The 17,684-nt window shown below is 33.1% G+C and overlaps 1 protein-coding gene across 3 annotated transcripts in view; it reads left to right on the top strand.

Annotated features, from left to right (window-relative positions):
• Positions 1-17,684, top strand: part of LOC111503288 (uncharacterized) — a 95,442-nt gene that overhangs the window by 61,986 nt on the left and 15,772 nt on the right. The window lies entirely within an intron of this gene.

The following is a 17,684-nucleotide window of genomic DNA, read 5'->3' on the forward strand; positions in this document are numbered from 1 at the left end:
CACATAAGAGGTAGATACATGTTATCGCGAACTTTTACTCAGAATTATTTAAAGTAAACAATCTTACGGTACATTATCTTCATGTAACTCCAACGGTATAGGCAGCGCACGCCAAGATAGCTCTCAGGGAGCAAGTATTTTTCCGACTTATCTAATACTTATCGTTATATTATGAACAAAATTATTCTGACGTATAAGCTGCATTTATATAAATCCGTTCAGCCGTTTAGACGTGAAAGAGCCACAAACATATATCTATCCTCAGAAACTTTCACATTTAGTTCAGTATAGATAGATTGTCTTTTAAGACCTAAAGACATTTTTAAAATCACTAATTTGCTGAAACGGTACGCTACTGATTTTATCGAAGAGCTTAAGGAAATAAACATTTTATTGTGCAGTGCAACTACTCCTATCAGTATGGAATTTCGTATTTTATCGCTTTGTTTTAACTGTTTTTGACACTTCACATATTATTCCTGATTGCTTAATCCACAATAACTTGATCTGGTTTTGTTATATATTAGTTGCAGAAGCATAAACTTAGATACATAATGTGAACATATATGCAAAATTTGTTCAGCTCGCAGATTTAAGTTCAATTACTCGTTGTTAATAGTCATGCATATTGAAGCATGACTATGTGAACTTAATTTTGAGTTGGAGCCACCATTGAAATGTTGAATCTTTCGGTTTCGTTAGCCACATTTTTTTTAACTAAAGAGAAATAACATAATGAATCCTCTAAAATGAGTTTGGACATATGGTAAAGAACAAAGTGCATACAGTTATTCGTCAGTCATATTCTCACAGTTTTTTTGTTGTGGTCAGAATAAGAAATTTATCAATATATTTATCACAAGGGGTATTTTGCCATTTGAATTTACGCAATTTTATTCATGTAACATGAAATTTTGTGTCTGCCCAAGCACGCTTGTGCAGATTGTTTTACGCTATTGAGAGCAAATAAAACTTGCTCTGAATTCATTACATTGCATCTTGGATTTAGTGACTTTACTGTGATTTTCAATGTGACCACAATTCCACAATCCACCTGCCCGAGTATATTTCTGAAATACATTTTGCCACTTGCATTTGTGAGGCACTATATATACTAGTCTATACTGGGTGAGTCACAATTAATTGTTAAATTGATCAAAGAAATTGGTCCATTGCAAGAATATTCGCTAAAGGATGATTTAAAGAATTTGTTGTATTGTCCTTCATTCAAAATACATTGAACTGAATACGTGTATTTGACATGAGGGTGAGAAACTGAATGGCGAGTATGACAATAATAGAAACATAAAATGACAATTTACTTCTTATTTCCATTCTATACATCCGCTGACCACCTGAATGACCACATCACTCTGCAAGAGTCCCATCAAAAACTCGAGAAGAACTCTTAGGTTACATTTCAGTGGTAGACCCACATAAACGCAATATTTAATTGCTCGTTGACATATGAATGGCTCATGCGTTATGTGTTCCGAACATTTGAAGTTGTTAAATGATGGGGGCGGTGCAAGCTGTTTCCGCGATGAACTATTTCATAGGACGTTAGAGAATCGCTAAGTATAAACTTCGTGATTTTCCCAAGGCGATGACACGTTAATGAATTTGAAACCAGATCGAATGAGATGGGGGCGCGTTTGTTAACCTAGACAGTATGTGAGAAATATCGTGTATTATGATTGCAACTATTTTCATTTTGATTTGATAGGTAGCAAATTAGAATTTGGAATTTCTGGCGTAAAATGAACCTAATGAAAACACTTTTGCACGCCAGAACTGAATCACTGTCTATTGACGTTTTGCTAACCAAGTTAGCATCATCAGGAAAAGATTAAAACGGAATGTAAGAACAAAGTTGAAGTATTATGTATACATCTGAATAAACTATTATTTTTGGCAATGAGTGTCATTAAATAAATGCACTAAATGAATTCATCCACCAAAACATGAAATTTCTCATCAGAACAAATTGCAAATAGCAGTAGTTAGCAAAAATCAATCAACAGAAACAAAAATCTCATTTTATATCGAATTTTTACCTCACAACCCTGTGTAGTTTCAGTATGAATCAGAATGTGAATGATAAAATGTTACCAACATTGAAAGTTAAAAGAACCAACAAAATATCAAAAAAATAAAAAATACATTGGAATTTGTACTTGAAAAGTCTTGAATAACAATGAGAAATAGATTAAAGCCAGAATGTAAATATGAAAATTGAAACTTTTAAGTTTTAACTAGTAAACATAATACCTTGATGATAGTTTTAGGAAACGAATATTTGTAGAAAACTATATAAATATCAGATTGAAATAGAAAGTTTGCAACAACGTAGATAATTTTTTCAAGTAGTGTGAATTGTAGATTCGTTACTATGGAGAATGAAATAGATTCAATTTTTTATAAATAAGGGGAGAGGGTGTTTAATCTCAAAAAGAAAGGTCACGAACAAATTTTCCTCTGAAATTTGGTTCGAAAAATAACAAATTTTTTAAATTGTTCTATCTTTTTGACAGAGTCTTAGAGTCACTGTCTTTAAAAATCCTAGATAGCTACACTGATCTGCAATTCTCAATCAAGACTTCCACTCGATAATAGCGAATTACAGTCTACATCTACTCACAGGTATCACATCACTTTGTAATTGTCGATCATTCATAATATCAAATATTTTATTAGTTTGTTGGTTCTAATGACAAAAAATGATATCTGATTTTTACTTGTAATTAATACGAAAGAGAGTAAACGACGGGCTATTTGCAATGACACCTTTGTTGCTGTTCAAAGATTGGAATCGACTTCTAAACTTTCAAGAGCTTCTACAAATCTGTTATCATAACAATCATATGAACAAGAAAATGTTTACATTACATTTTTTTGTGAATAATGATGTAGAAATGCTACATTATTTTCAAATTCACATTTAAATTGTATTCATTAGTATTCAAATTTCTGCAGACCCCACGCACAGGTATATCCTTCTGTGGGAATTCTATATTTATTTGGAAATTGACTCGTACAATTTGTATTTTGTATACATTGAACAATGTATTTTTGCCAATAAATATTATATTATATTATTTGGGACCTTTCGTTGAAACAAGACACTCCTCTTCCTTGCTGCTACTTGTGTTTGGTCCAAAATAATTGATAATTCAATTGAGAACCCACTGCCTTCAGAAGTAAAAAACGTACTCAATAAGTGTAAAAACGTCACAGCTATTTAATCCGACAGCACCTGAGATATAAAACAAAAACGGCAAGTCGGTGAGATCAATTGCCTCACCTATAGAATTCCCTACGTATAAAATAATAGTACGGTTCCAATCTCTATCGAGGACGAAGATTATATCTCGAGGTCTCAGCAATACTTCTAGTAAAACGTAGTAACAGACGAAACATTCTATTCCACTCCACCATGACCTATATTAGCCCGAATTCAATCTTCCTCTTGAAGATGATCACTTGGTGATCGAAACACATGTCGGGTTGTTAAAATAATGGTTTCAGTAATATTCAGCCCGGATTTTGATCTTTCTGATTGTGACTTCGACCGTGAAAGCCTATGTTAAAAAATACTACAGAAAAGGTAACCTATAAAATAATTATGGTTTATTTTTTTCATTAATAGTCGAAGAGAATATATTTTGAAAATAATGTAGAAAGAGTGCCCCTGAAATACAATTGTATGTGGTTGAAGAAGATTCAACTTAACAAGGTTAAAGCGAGAAATACAAATATTTTCGTATTTTTCAGCTGATGACTTTAGTGAGATTTTTCATAACATAGACTGAAATACTACCTCTATGGTATTAGCAGGATGCTACACTGAAATATCAAACTGTGAATCAGTGTCTTAATCTAATATCTGAAGACAGTGGCATGTAGACTAGATGTATTATTGGCCTCCCCGATCACCTGATTCAACACTGTTGGGATTCTTATTTGAAACAAGAAGTTCAAGTAGATCATTTGCCAACATTCAATATCTAGAGAAAACCCCTTTCATCAACAATGTGTGACATTTTCTTACCGACATTGTTATTACTATTCTACTTACCAAAGAACTACGAGTAAAATTATTCTACCGCAATACCGTTCATACAGTTGTAATACATGAAACCAGTGAAACAAATCCAACCAAATGAAAGATTCTCACGACTAAACCGAATAAAGAGCAATAAACATCCCGCAACATTAAGTATCCCGCAGATTACGTACGAAATGATACCTACATAAAAAAATAACGGATTTTCAACTATAAACTGTAATTTTTTATAGCAACGATTCGAGAAGACTCGTAAAAATCATCAGGTCCTTTCCGAATGCATTTGGAGCAAGCACTAAACATGGGTAATCTAGGCAATTTAAATAAAATTAGAAACCGCTAACACATTCATGAGCTGTTAAGTAATTTGAGTAATTTGAAAATACTGAAATAACGTGAAAGCTCTTCTCACGCCAACCTCACACTTTGAAGTTTAATATAGAAATCGACGTTTCAGAGTGTGGTTCATAAAGAATAAAAAATGTTTTTTTTAATCAAAATTTGAAAAAAACCTTCAACATTTAGTGCATGTTCGAAATCAGTGGCAGGTCAAAAATATTAGATTCATTAAAGGATTGAACTGGAACTTCTGGCGTAGAATAAATCCAAAGCAAATCTCCTGAAGACGCAAAATTGATTGGTGAAACGTGCATTGGAATAATTTAATGAAAGAATAAAGTACGTTTATTTCTTAAAAATAACAAAATGGCTCCTGTATGTATTTTGATTTCAATAAAGCCACCACAATCATATCACTTTGATAAAGTTTTTCTCAAATTGTAGGGTACTTTTGAAATTTACTTAGAAATTGTACCAAATTCATTTATGTTTGCTCGATATTATTATTTGCTAATTTTATAACTTTTTATGTTACTGCTAGGTTGAGTTGAAAAACAGCACAAACTGAACTTGGCCTTCTAGCGAATGTTTCATTCCATTTAATTTGTAATTATTCGAAGAATAAAGTCAATTATCATGCAAACATTTTTCTATAAGGCAAATGCATAAAGAAAAGTCATATAAAAAACTGAGTTTAAGTATAAATTCGTATGATGATGTTTCAAGTAGGTAAGTATAAAAGATATTGAGAAAGCACACCAAAACTTCAATAATGGATATGTAAAAAGAAATTAGCAAATAAGTGCTTAAAATTTTCAGTTTTCATTTGTTTTAAAACTTACCAATCACGAATTTTTGTTGTTAACGTTGTCTGTAAAGACAGAATTATTTTAATTTGTGGTCATGGATATAAAACAATGTATAAAGCTGTAGAAAACTAAAAAGTGTACATTGAAACGAACATTAATTTGTATAATTCAATATAGCGTCTACAATATAAGGTATGATTCTTCTATGTATGCTCAAGTTGAAGTAGTACACTAATATGATTTTCATCAACATAATCTGAAGATAAATCTAGCATGGTGTTGTAGCATACCAAAAGAGTATAGATACTGGTGAAATGAAAACTCAGTATTATCAAAAATCGATTATTTATTGTGATGCATCAAATGATAAACTGTTAAAATTACAATTGAAAGACAGACACAATTTATTTCTCCAACATGGTAGTAGAACCGTTAGATTTTTTTTATCGAGACATTGAAACACAATGCACTTTTTACTAGTATCTGAGGGTTTTATTACAAAAATATTTCTGTCAGAATTTCTTTTCAATTGAATAATAAGCGAACAATCAAATGCATCGAATGAAAATATGGAAATGAAGATACTAGTCGAGAATTTTGTTTTTTAAATATTTTAGTTTGTTTTCTGTTTCTACATTTTTGGAACATTTTGTAGAGATTTGTTCTTACAGATTTCAAATATATCGAAAAGTATTTGAAATACTTGCTTGGTTTTTTTTTAATAAAATCGTGAAGGTATTTCATTCTTGAACGAACTCAATAGTTTTTCAGTTGTCCTGTCTGCTATTTCACTGAAGCCATTTTAAGCGTTTGTTCGTACAATGAAAAAATTCTCTTAGTTGCACACTGTATATTTCTATAAAGTTATCGAGCATCTGGTACCGGCTCAGTTTAGTTAATGTAGATTTCCCCACCACGAAAACCCCACAGGAAGTAATTTGTACTTTTGGTTTATATTAATTATGATATCTCACCCCTTGTGCGCTCTTATTTTCTTGTCATTTGTTATAACAAACACCACTGGGGCTCAATATGCTGAAGGTTCGAGCTGTCGAATTGCGGTTTATCAATTACATTTTGTTAAAACACTCGGACAGATGTTGTTTCCTCCGGACATTGATATATCAATCAAGCAATCATAGAACAAAAGTCATTCGAACGGGCCCACAGGCCGTGAAACGATTCTACTACATTTATTATATGTCGAGAATGGTTATTTTAGTTCCGTTATTAGGGTTATCTGGAGTATTGCTGTTATATTTGCGGTTTTGCATTTCGAAAAACATTCATTAAAGATTATTTACATTCTTTACAAAAATGTATTTTCACATTCACATACCGGTTGTACAATCGTTTATAGTTAGTTTTACATCTCTAATATATATTTCAGATCCAGCAAGTACAAATAGTGTATTTCTAAGCAACACACTTATTTAAAGTAATATACAGGGTGTTTATTGAAAATGCGGCAAAAAATTAAGGGACTATTCCTTGGACTATTCTGAGGATAGGGCGCTTTGTTCTGAATATATGGAGCTAAAAATAATTTCGACAAAAACAATTTTGGTAATTTCAAAATTATTAACGTAGCCGAAATAAAAGTATGGCGTACTACACTGGACCTAGTATGTAATAAAAAAAATCAAACAATTCCGTTGGTACCTATCAACAACATTCCGATTACTACAAACGGCTGCAGACATTCAATTTGAATGTCTCGTAAAAAACATTACCTACATGTAATTTTTGGTAATAAATTGTTATTGGGACAAAATATCCTTAGAATAGTCCAAGGAAAAGTCCCTTGAATTTTTGCCGTTTGTTTAATAAACACCTTGTATATGTATGAAACAGAAATATTCGATTTCCTCACTCATCAGCAGGAATTCAACCTTTCATAGACCTCTACAACCATAATAATAAATCAAAGTAGTTCACTAAACGGAAGTTGAACTGAAAATTTAGAAGAAATTTTAGATGAAGTGAGTAACTATTTCCTCAATTGGTTGAAATATAGAGCACAAAAAGTAAAAAGTCATTTGCGATCCAATACCAGACAGCGTTGTTTCTACCCGTTATCTATGGTATTGACAGAGCACTCAATCTTCAATCGACCACCGACGAGATTCGTATTCCGTCTCAAACTGTAGTTTTCACTGCAAGGCAACTGAGTGAAATACAGAGCCCAAACACCATGCATTTGTGATTTAACACCAGATAGCGCTGTTTCGACCCGCTATAGGTATCATCTGTGGTGCTAGATTGAACCACAAATGCATTGCTGGACTCAACTGTCCTCAAAGAACAAGCCTGAAAAAACAAGGGCGACGACATCTCCCCTTACGAAGACGACATCTATAGGATCTACAGAGAACTCATTCCTTGAATATCGAAGAAAGTCGAAGCTTGTCAATGTAAATCACCGCCTAGAGTCATACGAGAAAAAGGAGGGGCTATAAAAATGACTAAATCATTCGAAATACTGGATAACTACAACAGTAGGTATTGGATAATTTGGATATAATCCACGGAAAGTAAAAAAGCCGCTATGGATCAGTTAAACAACGACGAAGATTCTAGAATAAGAGTTGGAGAAAATGAGAGTCAAACAATACAACAAAACACTTGTTATATAAAGGATATTACACCATTAGAGTTAAACACACATAAGGTTTTATATTGAAGGCGAGTGCAACGGATTGAACGTTAAACTATCAAAACTGTTATTTGTAGATGATATGAATTTTATAGCAGATACGAATAGAATCTACAGCACAACCTTGAAGAATTAGAAGAGTTTGAAAAAATTACACGATACCTACACGAAAAGAAAAAAATGAACAAATAGGACATTTCAAAAACATTTTTTTTAGGAACAAAACACAAGAAGTACAGGAAAATTCTTAAGGCGCTCTCAAAGTAGTGCCTGTGCAAAAGTAACGATTCACAATGAAATTGAATCGCTGGAGATTGAATCCATTTGGAAAAACGTTCTCAGGAAGTTTATTCCACATAAACGCAGTTCTTCAGATGAAAGAGTTCTTAAACAGTGAAGTTCGAGGTGTACTGACTTGAACCCCGAAACGATGAGCAGCCACAGTCCGTCGCGTATTTCTGATATGTACCGCTCTTGGTGGAATCAATTGTGCCAAGTCACTTGAACACTTTCCTTTGAAGTATCTATATAGAAGAGAGACAAATCTCCAACCTGTCTTCGATATTCCAGGTCATCGAAGTTGCATGTTTAGAGCATCACGTGCAACCAATCAGGCGGGTCAATGTGTACCGCTAGGTGGTCAATAAATGCAGCATATGAATTTGGTGACCTTCTGTGATATTATTTTGCACCACATAACATCAAAATTTCGGGATTCCAGCATTTCCTCTCGTTGACAGGAGATATCGCTTCTGATAAAGAGATTATTCCAAAGATACGTCTGAATCAGGAGTGGAAATCATAGCCGGGATATAGAAAATTGACGAGGTTTCTTGAAACCCTAACTTTGGTTTTTATGAGCAAGACTATGAGGACTTTTTGCTTGCAGATGTTGGTACACTGAGTTCATATTTGAGTTGAGTCCTCTGATGTTGCAGAAATCAATTTTGAAGTTGCTAGTCGGCCTCTTAGCAACTGCAGTTACCATGCTATTTCCCTGTGGACTGATGATAGGAAGATCCTCGAATAACTCCTTCAGGATGATGCCCTTGAATAGGCTCCCCTATCGGAGATCCGATTGGGGAGCTATTTTACCTTCAGAGTATTTTGACCCTAGAAGCGATATCATGCATTTTTCCTTATATTTCCACTCTTGAAACCGGAAACAGCGACACATCAACGAAATGTTAGCCCGAAAGCTGCCTAAGCCGTTGCCATGGTATCTCACCGGGCGATGCTGGGTGGTACCAGCATCTACCATCTCCATACGAGAAATTATAAGAGAAAATTGCACTGAGGCAGTTAAATTTTCACTTAAAATTACTACAAGATGCTGGATTGAAACCGGGAGGCTGTATTCTTCTTAGCTGTTCTTTCATACGAATAAATGAAAGAAATATAGTAGATGGAGACATACTTGATAGATTATTAACATTATTGAGATGAAAAAGAGCCAGAAGAGAAAGAAAAGAAGGTACCAAGAGCGGAAGAACACGAAACTACTCTGAAAAGTAGAGAGATAACAAAAAAAGAAAAAAATTGAGAGAAATAAATGCAGGCTTCAGCTAAAAGTGGAAAGATTTGAAACATAGTGCATTTTGTGTAAATAATTCATCAGCAATGGTATCAGAAGGTTGTTTTATTAATTTGAGGAATTTACCCCTATTGATGACGAGTAGGAGTAAGTATCTAGTCATTATAAACAAACAACTTTCCATCATCTTGATCTGAGAGAATGAATCTCCTTCGACGGCAGTCACAAATTCAGTGCGAAACATCCCAAATCATAAGTCAGATGTCCTAACAGAAAACAAGAAGCGACCAAAGCGAGCGAGACGGTGAATGGAGTGAGGGTTGTTAACAATAACTCTGCGGGGTTGACAGTGTCGTAATAAATACGGTCGCGCCCGACGCTCGCTATTTTCCACCCGATTTAGCCCTGATGAGAAAATGAGAATTCCTCCCGAGCACGGGTGCGAGAAAACTCTGTGACGTCATAAATCCTTCGGTGCGGTACACTCCGGACATTAAGTTAAACCGAGATTGAAAGTCCTTCATCCTGTTCGTCCAGACAACCCTCGAAAATCAAATTGGCAACCTGCATAATATGAGGCAGATAGTTCAAGTTTTTTCAACATTGTTATTTGCTCAAAAAAATGTCAATAAAATGTGAGCTGTGTGACAGATAATTACCTTTATCAACCATTATATTAGCAAGCATACAGAGATCATATCTACTCCGTCTATTTCATGAAAGGAAAAATGTGTAAAATTTTTTCTTCACAGAACACAAAACAAAAAAGTCGAAAAACAGTCATAACGAAAAAACATTCACTAACGAGAATATGCGTGCACTGATGAACGAAAGTCACTTTTAGTGGAGTAAATCGAGGTTTTTTATCGACTTTTTTGTGTATTTTCACCTTCCTCAATCTGAAAAAAGTATGATTATTATTTCATTACTCTGTTTCTACTTATGTAATTGTTCGTAAACAAACATGAAAGAATGTACGTTCTAATCAGAGCCCTGTAAGTGTAATGCTAAACAATCGTTTGAAACATAATAATTCGTCTATTTTGCTACCAAATGAATATAATTTGTGTACTATTGTTAATCCATTTTCAGTTACTCAAATGATTCAATTTTTAAAAGCAATCGCTTTTAGTTTGAGACCAAACTAATTTATAATCATCCGTTTTTCATCACTGAGGTGTAGTATTTTCCTTCAAAATATCACTATGAATTTAATAGCTTTCAAATTGTTCTATTTATAATAAAACAAAAAATTTTAAACAATTCACAGAAAGAACTGAATCTCAGATAATTTACATTAAATCTGAAGAATATTCATCTTACAAGAATGATCAAATATGAGAAATTGATACAGGAGTTGAAGTAACCTGAGAAAATGAAGGCGATGACAATAAAGGCGATGAACCGAAGGAAGACTATGATTCCCTTACGTCTTCGTGAGGTGAGATTTCGTCGCCTTCACTTTCTCAAATATGTCCTTCTAGGGCAGTTGAAATTAGCAAATGCATTCGTAGTTCAGCCTAACACCACTGATGAAACCTATAGTGAGTCGAAACAGTGCTATCAAATATTTGATCAGGAGTGCTTAACTTTAGGGCTCCGTCCTCTAATCACCGCCTAGCACCGAAAGCTGCAGTAAAAGATAGAGGACGAATCTTAGTCGATGTCGATGCTTGTCTTTGCCATCCCCTCGATCCCCTAGGTGTCTTCGCCTTTAGTTTCTTATACTGTTAAAATTGAAATTGTGAAACATGTTGATAACTGTTTTTATTTTCGTCCTGTATTCATTTGTATGCACTTTGCCAAAGAGATGAACTACGTGCAGGCACTATAATAATTTTATCGTAGCATAGAAGCTACTTCTATGATATTTAATTAAACTAAATTCATCCAACTCAAAAGGAACACAAACAATGATAGATGTGTGATCAAAGTATGATCACCACGCACATTTGCATCTATTGGGTAAAATAAACAAAGCCTCCTCACCCTGAACAATCAGATTTAATTGTACTCGGCTGGCGGAATTCATTGTTACAGTGTCGGAGTGGTCAGTTATGTTTTAACGCCTGTGGTGTGTACACAGACAGTATTCTAATTTTGAAGTTTGAAATTTTTGAAATTTCAGGCACTCATATGACTGAAGAAACTGCTAGTTTGTGTTCGTACACTCCGCCTTAAAAAAATTCTATACACAGTCGCATACTATTAGTTCAACTCTGTACAAGCAGTCTTGCCTGGGAAATCGTTTGCACTATGCATGATAATGTTTTGGAGCACTCTGTTGTTTGGATGGCCGGCATTTCAAATTAATACTGGATAGAAAATACAAAGTCTAAAAGTAGTGTCTTATTATTGATTTTTTTTTCAACTCATTGACTGTTGTCTTTCTTGGCGCTTCTCACTATTATTAAGCTCGTAAAAATTACATCTTACACAGTCTAAAAGTAGTGTCTTATTATTGATTTTTTTTTCAACTCATTGACTGTTGTCTTTCCTGGCGCTTCTCACTATCACTAAGCTCGTAAAAATTACATCTTGTCAGCATTTTTATATTTCCTCGACTTGCCCTAACAATATAACGGTGTCTGCGGTCATACAAGAGCGATAATTTTCCGTAATTTTCTGCGATACTTTCGAAATAATACACCAAGTTTTTTTTTATTTGGTTATTTAACAACGTATATAGCCAACCCGTAAAAGATTGGATTTGGTAAAGCCGGTTCTGCAATCCCAGTCGCTGCATCTTGTTTTATAGCTTGTTAATTATGTGACTCCACTTACCACATTAATTTAACGAAAAGTTGAATTTAATTACATTATATTAATTTAAGTAAAACGGTCTAGGTGTTAAGAAACAGAAAGAGGATCTGAAATGTGATTTTAATTGATGGTCTGTGGTCACACGTTTATCAAAATTAATTTAACTGTCCTGATTTTTCATTCTGGGTGATGTAATTCTAGGTAGACTATTATTTTTTGAAAAAAAAAATCAATCATAGAAATGATGGGGGAGCTGATATAAATGGAATTTTCAATTCGTCTGCCTACAGTCCAGAATTGTGGTTTAGAACGAGTTAGGTATAAAAAATTTGTAATTTCTCCTCTTTTCTAATGTTTTATATTTTCTTTTCTCATACATAAACTGAACATTAAAATATATTTTCTATGCATGTTTTGCGGTTCACCATTCATTGCTAGTTAGTTAGTTACAAACAACTCCCGATGATGGCAATAAGTAGCGAAACAATGGCTGAGAATGAATTTTCATAGTTCTTGAAAAAAATATTATCAGTTCATAAATATTACAAATGTAGATCTTGGTTTTAGATTATGAACAAAATGTTCATGAGGATATCAAAATTTATTTTATTTCACGAAAGTATTATTTACAATTTGACTTCGATCTCGTTGAACTGAGATTTCATAAATCTGAAATAACATTTTCTGTGGAATTTTTTCATGAATCTAAATCGCCAATTACTCCTTCGAAATGATCTTCTTTTGTTAAGAGAAAATTTTATTTCGCGAACGAGAAGAATCCACTTTCACAGCTGAACTGTTTTATTACAGGAACCTTTACGAGGTTGTTTGCGAATAAAGGAAATCTATTTTTTAGAGAGCGTTAGTTAGGCTACAAGAATTTTCATGTCGCGATTTTCTAAAGGAATGGTGGGAAATTCCAAGACGTGTTTGTTTATGACTTTGAAATTGATTTCGTTTCGAAGCTTTGGTATAGTTGGGAATTATATTGTTTGTTTATCAACATGAACATGAACTTTGATAATTGAATCTGCTTTATGTATTGCTTTACCCTGTCAAAAACCCCAATGATCTGAAAAAGTTCAGACAATTTAATATAGTTTGAGAAACTAAAAAACACGCTTTTAAAGAATATCGAACTTAAAAGTGGAAAATATTTTTTAATAAGCTTAAAACAATAACGTATTGTATTTCAAGCGATGGACGCTTGAAATACAAAAAATAAAAATATTTTTCGTTCGTTATTGTTTTGAGCTTACTTAAAAAAAATATTTTCAACTTTTCTGTTCGATGTTCTTTAAAAGCGTGTTTTTTAGTTTTTTTAACTATATTTATATTTCATTTTTTAGTTTCGTATGCTATAAAAGCATGTTTTTTAGTCCTTTTAAACTACATTTATTTTACCTAAACTTTGGGATCAATCAGCCATATATTGTTTAGAAAAATGACCATTGATATTTTCCGAATCCGGAGAGGAAGCCTGAAAATCGACTACCAAGCCCAAGGCAGCAGGTGCGCAAAGGAGGGTTACAAATATGGCAGCAGGCGCGTGTGTTAATGAAAAATATACTTTTTTTAAATGAAGAAATACATGTAAAGGGAGTTCGAATTATATCAAGGAAGTTACGTACAGCGTCATCTGCCCGCAAATAGATCAAGCAATAATGTCGACATATCAAGGAGGTTACGTATAGCGCCATCTGCCCGCGAATAGATCAAGCAATAATGTCAATAATTCTGTCAAATACAGATCCTGAGCTTGAGAGTTACAACCAAACAAGCAAAGATACATAAATACATACAGGTGAGGCTAATAAAAGCATGTTAATGTTAATAATAAAAAAAGGATGAAGTTTTGCATTGCTGTTCTGACGATTCATCTAATATTCTCTTCCCATGAAAGAGTATTCATGGAGATCATAACTTCCAGTAAAATTAATAATGACACAGGTGAAATAGTGTATAGCTTTTTTGATTTTTCTGGTGCGGAAACGAATTTGAGTGTTATTAGCATAGAAGTAACCCAAAGCCTCATTTTACCTTGATCACTTTGCTTACTCTTGTACATCTCCAGTGATATCTAAGTGAATTTATATATTTTGCAATATAACCCAGTGGGAATTGTATTCTTTCATCATATTAGCTTTACTCACCTATTTTGCTACTAGGGTGAAATCATCAATCGTTGTTTAGAATAAAAAAAAGGAGAACGTATTTGTTAGTTCTTTGCTGGTCAAAAAGATCTTGCTGGTTCAACGTTTAATCGGCTACTTTGTTCCAACAAATTCGGATCCTCGCCTGTTAGAATTCTTTTTTTTTCAAACTTTGCGTTGAAATTCACGAATTTTCTTTCAAATTGAATTGCAACAATTTTTGAATAGGTAGGAAAGTTTTGTAGTAGTTGTCTCCAATCCTTTTTTCATTTTTCTTCCTAAGTTAGATGTAGAACCACCAAACACTTTCCGTCATCTAACATTTCACGAATATGCTCAATAAAGAAGTTTATGTCGAAAAATCTTTTAACTCACGAAACACGAAAAATTTCCTGTTGCAATTAAGTAGTAGGAGGGGAAAACTATCTGAAAGATCTCAGACTTCTTCCAGATCTTAGTTGGTGGCTTGAAAATGTGTAACTTTTATTGTACTTATTCCATCTTTGTTCGTCGTTATCGATACCGAATGGATATATTTATTTATTTGGTGTTGAAGATTTTGGAGATTTTCTTTCTGTGTAATTTTAATTGGTAAGGTTCCACGTGGTTGTTGCTTTAATTTTCGTCTCATGACTTGTTGGATGGAGTATAATTTTGCTCGGTGAATAGTGTTACCAATAAAAGTTCTTATGCTGCTCATAAAGTTGGTTTGAATAGATCTTTTGCGTGAAGTCAAACTGGGTTGAGTACAACTAATTTCCTTGATGGACTGTTGATTAAAGTGGTGGATGCATTCAATAGGAGGCAACCAATGTGATTATAATATAGGCAATAAATGTTTTACCAAGATATAGTACAGTTTGTCGAATTCGATGGTTGAGAATCTACGATAAAAGTTGTAACGAGAAAATACTTCTTACAAAATTTCCCCACCAATTTTCTAGTACACATTCGTGCTTCTCGCTACAAATTTATTCTCTTCAAAATCTGTATCATGAGTTTTAACTATGCCGACAACAAAAAATTTCAGTAACTATGTCACTACTGTTCACAAACAAATAGACTAGAGTAAAAATATAATCTTGTTAATATGCATAGTGATTCATGAATAAAATTTTGAATAAATGGGAATTCAAATTTTTTTTGAGCTAACCAATTTTCATATCGACTAAAAATACCGATACAAGTCCTAAAATCGATTACGTGCAAAAAGTAAAAAATGTTGTTGATTTTGGATTCAATTTTGCAATACTGATTCGTATTTTCAGATTTTAAATTTGATCTTGGGATTCCAATATGTATGATGCCTTTATCTCAGATCACACTTTTTATCTTACATTCATCTTGGGATATCTGTATCTACCTTACTTTCATTTTGGAATCACGACTTTCATCTTGTTATTCTAATGTTTTTCATGGAGATCTAATTTCTGTCATGAAATTTTGAACTTTGCATTAAAATATCGACAATTTGTATCACAATATTATCTCGAAAATCTAGTTTACGAAATTTTGACTTTTTTTCCAATTTGTGTCTTATTTTGAGATTTTAAATTTTGCCTGATTTTGTGAATCTAAATATTCTTTATCTTAAGATTCTAATTTCTATTCAGTATCAAGATAATTTCTCGTATTTAATTTGCAGTAATCAGTTTCCATTTTACAATACCCAACGAAATTCTATTTTCAGTATCCGCACTAGGTAATTTTGTGACCGGTACGTCCCTGGATACATACATTTTGAGAGATTCCGTTCGTTACGTGTGAGTGTTTTTATTGGGGGCTATTAGGTTGGTATGATGAAATCTCCTGAAAATTGATTTTAATCAGGAAGAGTGCAATAATTTATTTAAATGATGTTTGATTGTATTAACGCAATGGTTTCTGAATTATATCGTAACAACCTACTTCGTTTGTTCAAAACTTTTTATAGTGGTCGGTTTGTGAAAGAAGATTGATATTTCCGCTGGAAAGAAAAAAATAAAGAAATTGTATGGTAATGGATGTACACTCGAATATAGTCTTTCTATTTCATCCATTGGAAGGTATGAATCGAACGACTTTCACAGTGATAATTATCAAAAGTATATGATTCGATCTCGGAAGGATTTTAACCCGGCCTGATATTAATTTTTGATTATTTCGGTTAAAGAGGATCGAAACTGTAAAAGTTATTGGATACGTAAATTTCAAAATTTACTATTTTTTATTTATAAAACAATACCTCCAAAACTTCAGAGAAAACTATTTAAAGTAGACAATAACTTTCTTTGAGGACAAAACACAAGCACTACAGAATAATCCTTAAGGCACTCTAAGAGCGGTGCCTGTACAAAAATAGCGATTCACATTGGATTCGAATCGCTGTAGATTATATCCATTTGGAAAAACGTTCTCTGGAAGTTTATTTCACAAAAACTCAGTTCTCCAAATGAAAGAGTTCTTAAACAGTGAATTTTGAGGTGTATTGAGGTGAATCTCGAAACGATGAGCAGCTACAGCCCTTCGCGTATTAATGATATGTACCGCTCTTGGTGGATCCAAATGTGAAAGTTCTTATAGAAAAGAGACAAATCTCCGACCTTTCTTCGATGTTCCAGATTATCAAGGTTGCAAGTGATGTTCAGGGTATGCTTAGGGGCAGAGCTCCATACATAAAAAAATATATAAAAATACAATACATTTATTTGCCCAAGAGACTGACAATAATCAGTATAGGAGTCGTCCTTTATTACAATAGAAATGTAAACCTAAAAGTATTCACTAAGTGAATACAAACATTTATCTAACAGGAATTCCTTCAAATTTTTTTTGAAAATATTTATATTATTACAGTCATTAACGTGTATTGGAAGAGCATTAAATAATCTCAAACGTAAACAGCTTGGCGCACAAGACGTTAATTTGGTTTTTGCAAATGGTATGACATAGTTTTTAGTTTGTCTTGTATTGGAAGAGTGATATTTACTAACACGGATGAATTTATTTCTGTTTTTAAAAACATACAGGCATATTTCATAAACATACAAAGACACAACAGTTAAAATTTTATATTTTTTAAAATATTCGCGGCAAGGTGTCCTTTTTGGGAAACCAATAATACATCTCGATTTCAGATTATAAAACAAATATTTTATGGAGTTCAACTAAGAGACAATTCCAGAGCAATGGAGTTTCCAATCGAGATGCTTATCAACCTCAATATCTAAAAATTTAACATTTATTTTTTGTTCTATCTGGGCATTATCAAGATGAACGTTCATTATCTTTTCTGCTTTTTGTTTGTTATGAAAACATATAATGTTGGTTTTGGTTGGATTAAGAAGTATTAAGTTTTGAGAAAACCAGTTATTCATTGTAGAAA

Source organism: Leptinotarsa decemlineata, unplaced genomic scaffold (genome assembly GCF_025532065.1).
Source record: "Leptinotarsa decemlineata unplaced genomic scaffold, Ldec_3_MD MMD2_tig00000218_RagTag_RagTag, whole genome shotgun sequence".
In the NCBI taxonomy this organism is placed as follows: domain Eukaryota; kingdom Metazoa; phylum Arthropoda; class Insecta; order Coleoptera; family Chrysomelidae; genus Leptinotarsa; species Leptinotarsa decemlineata.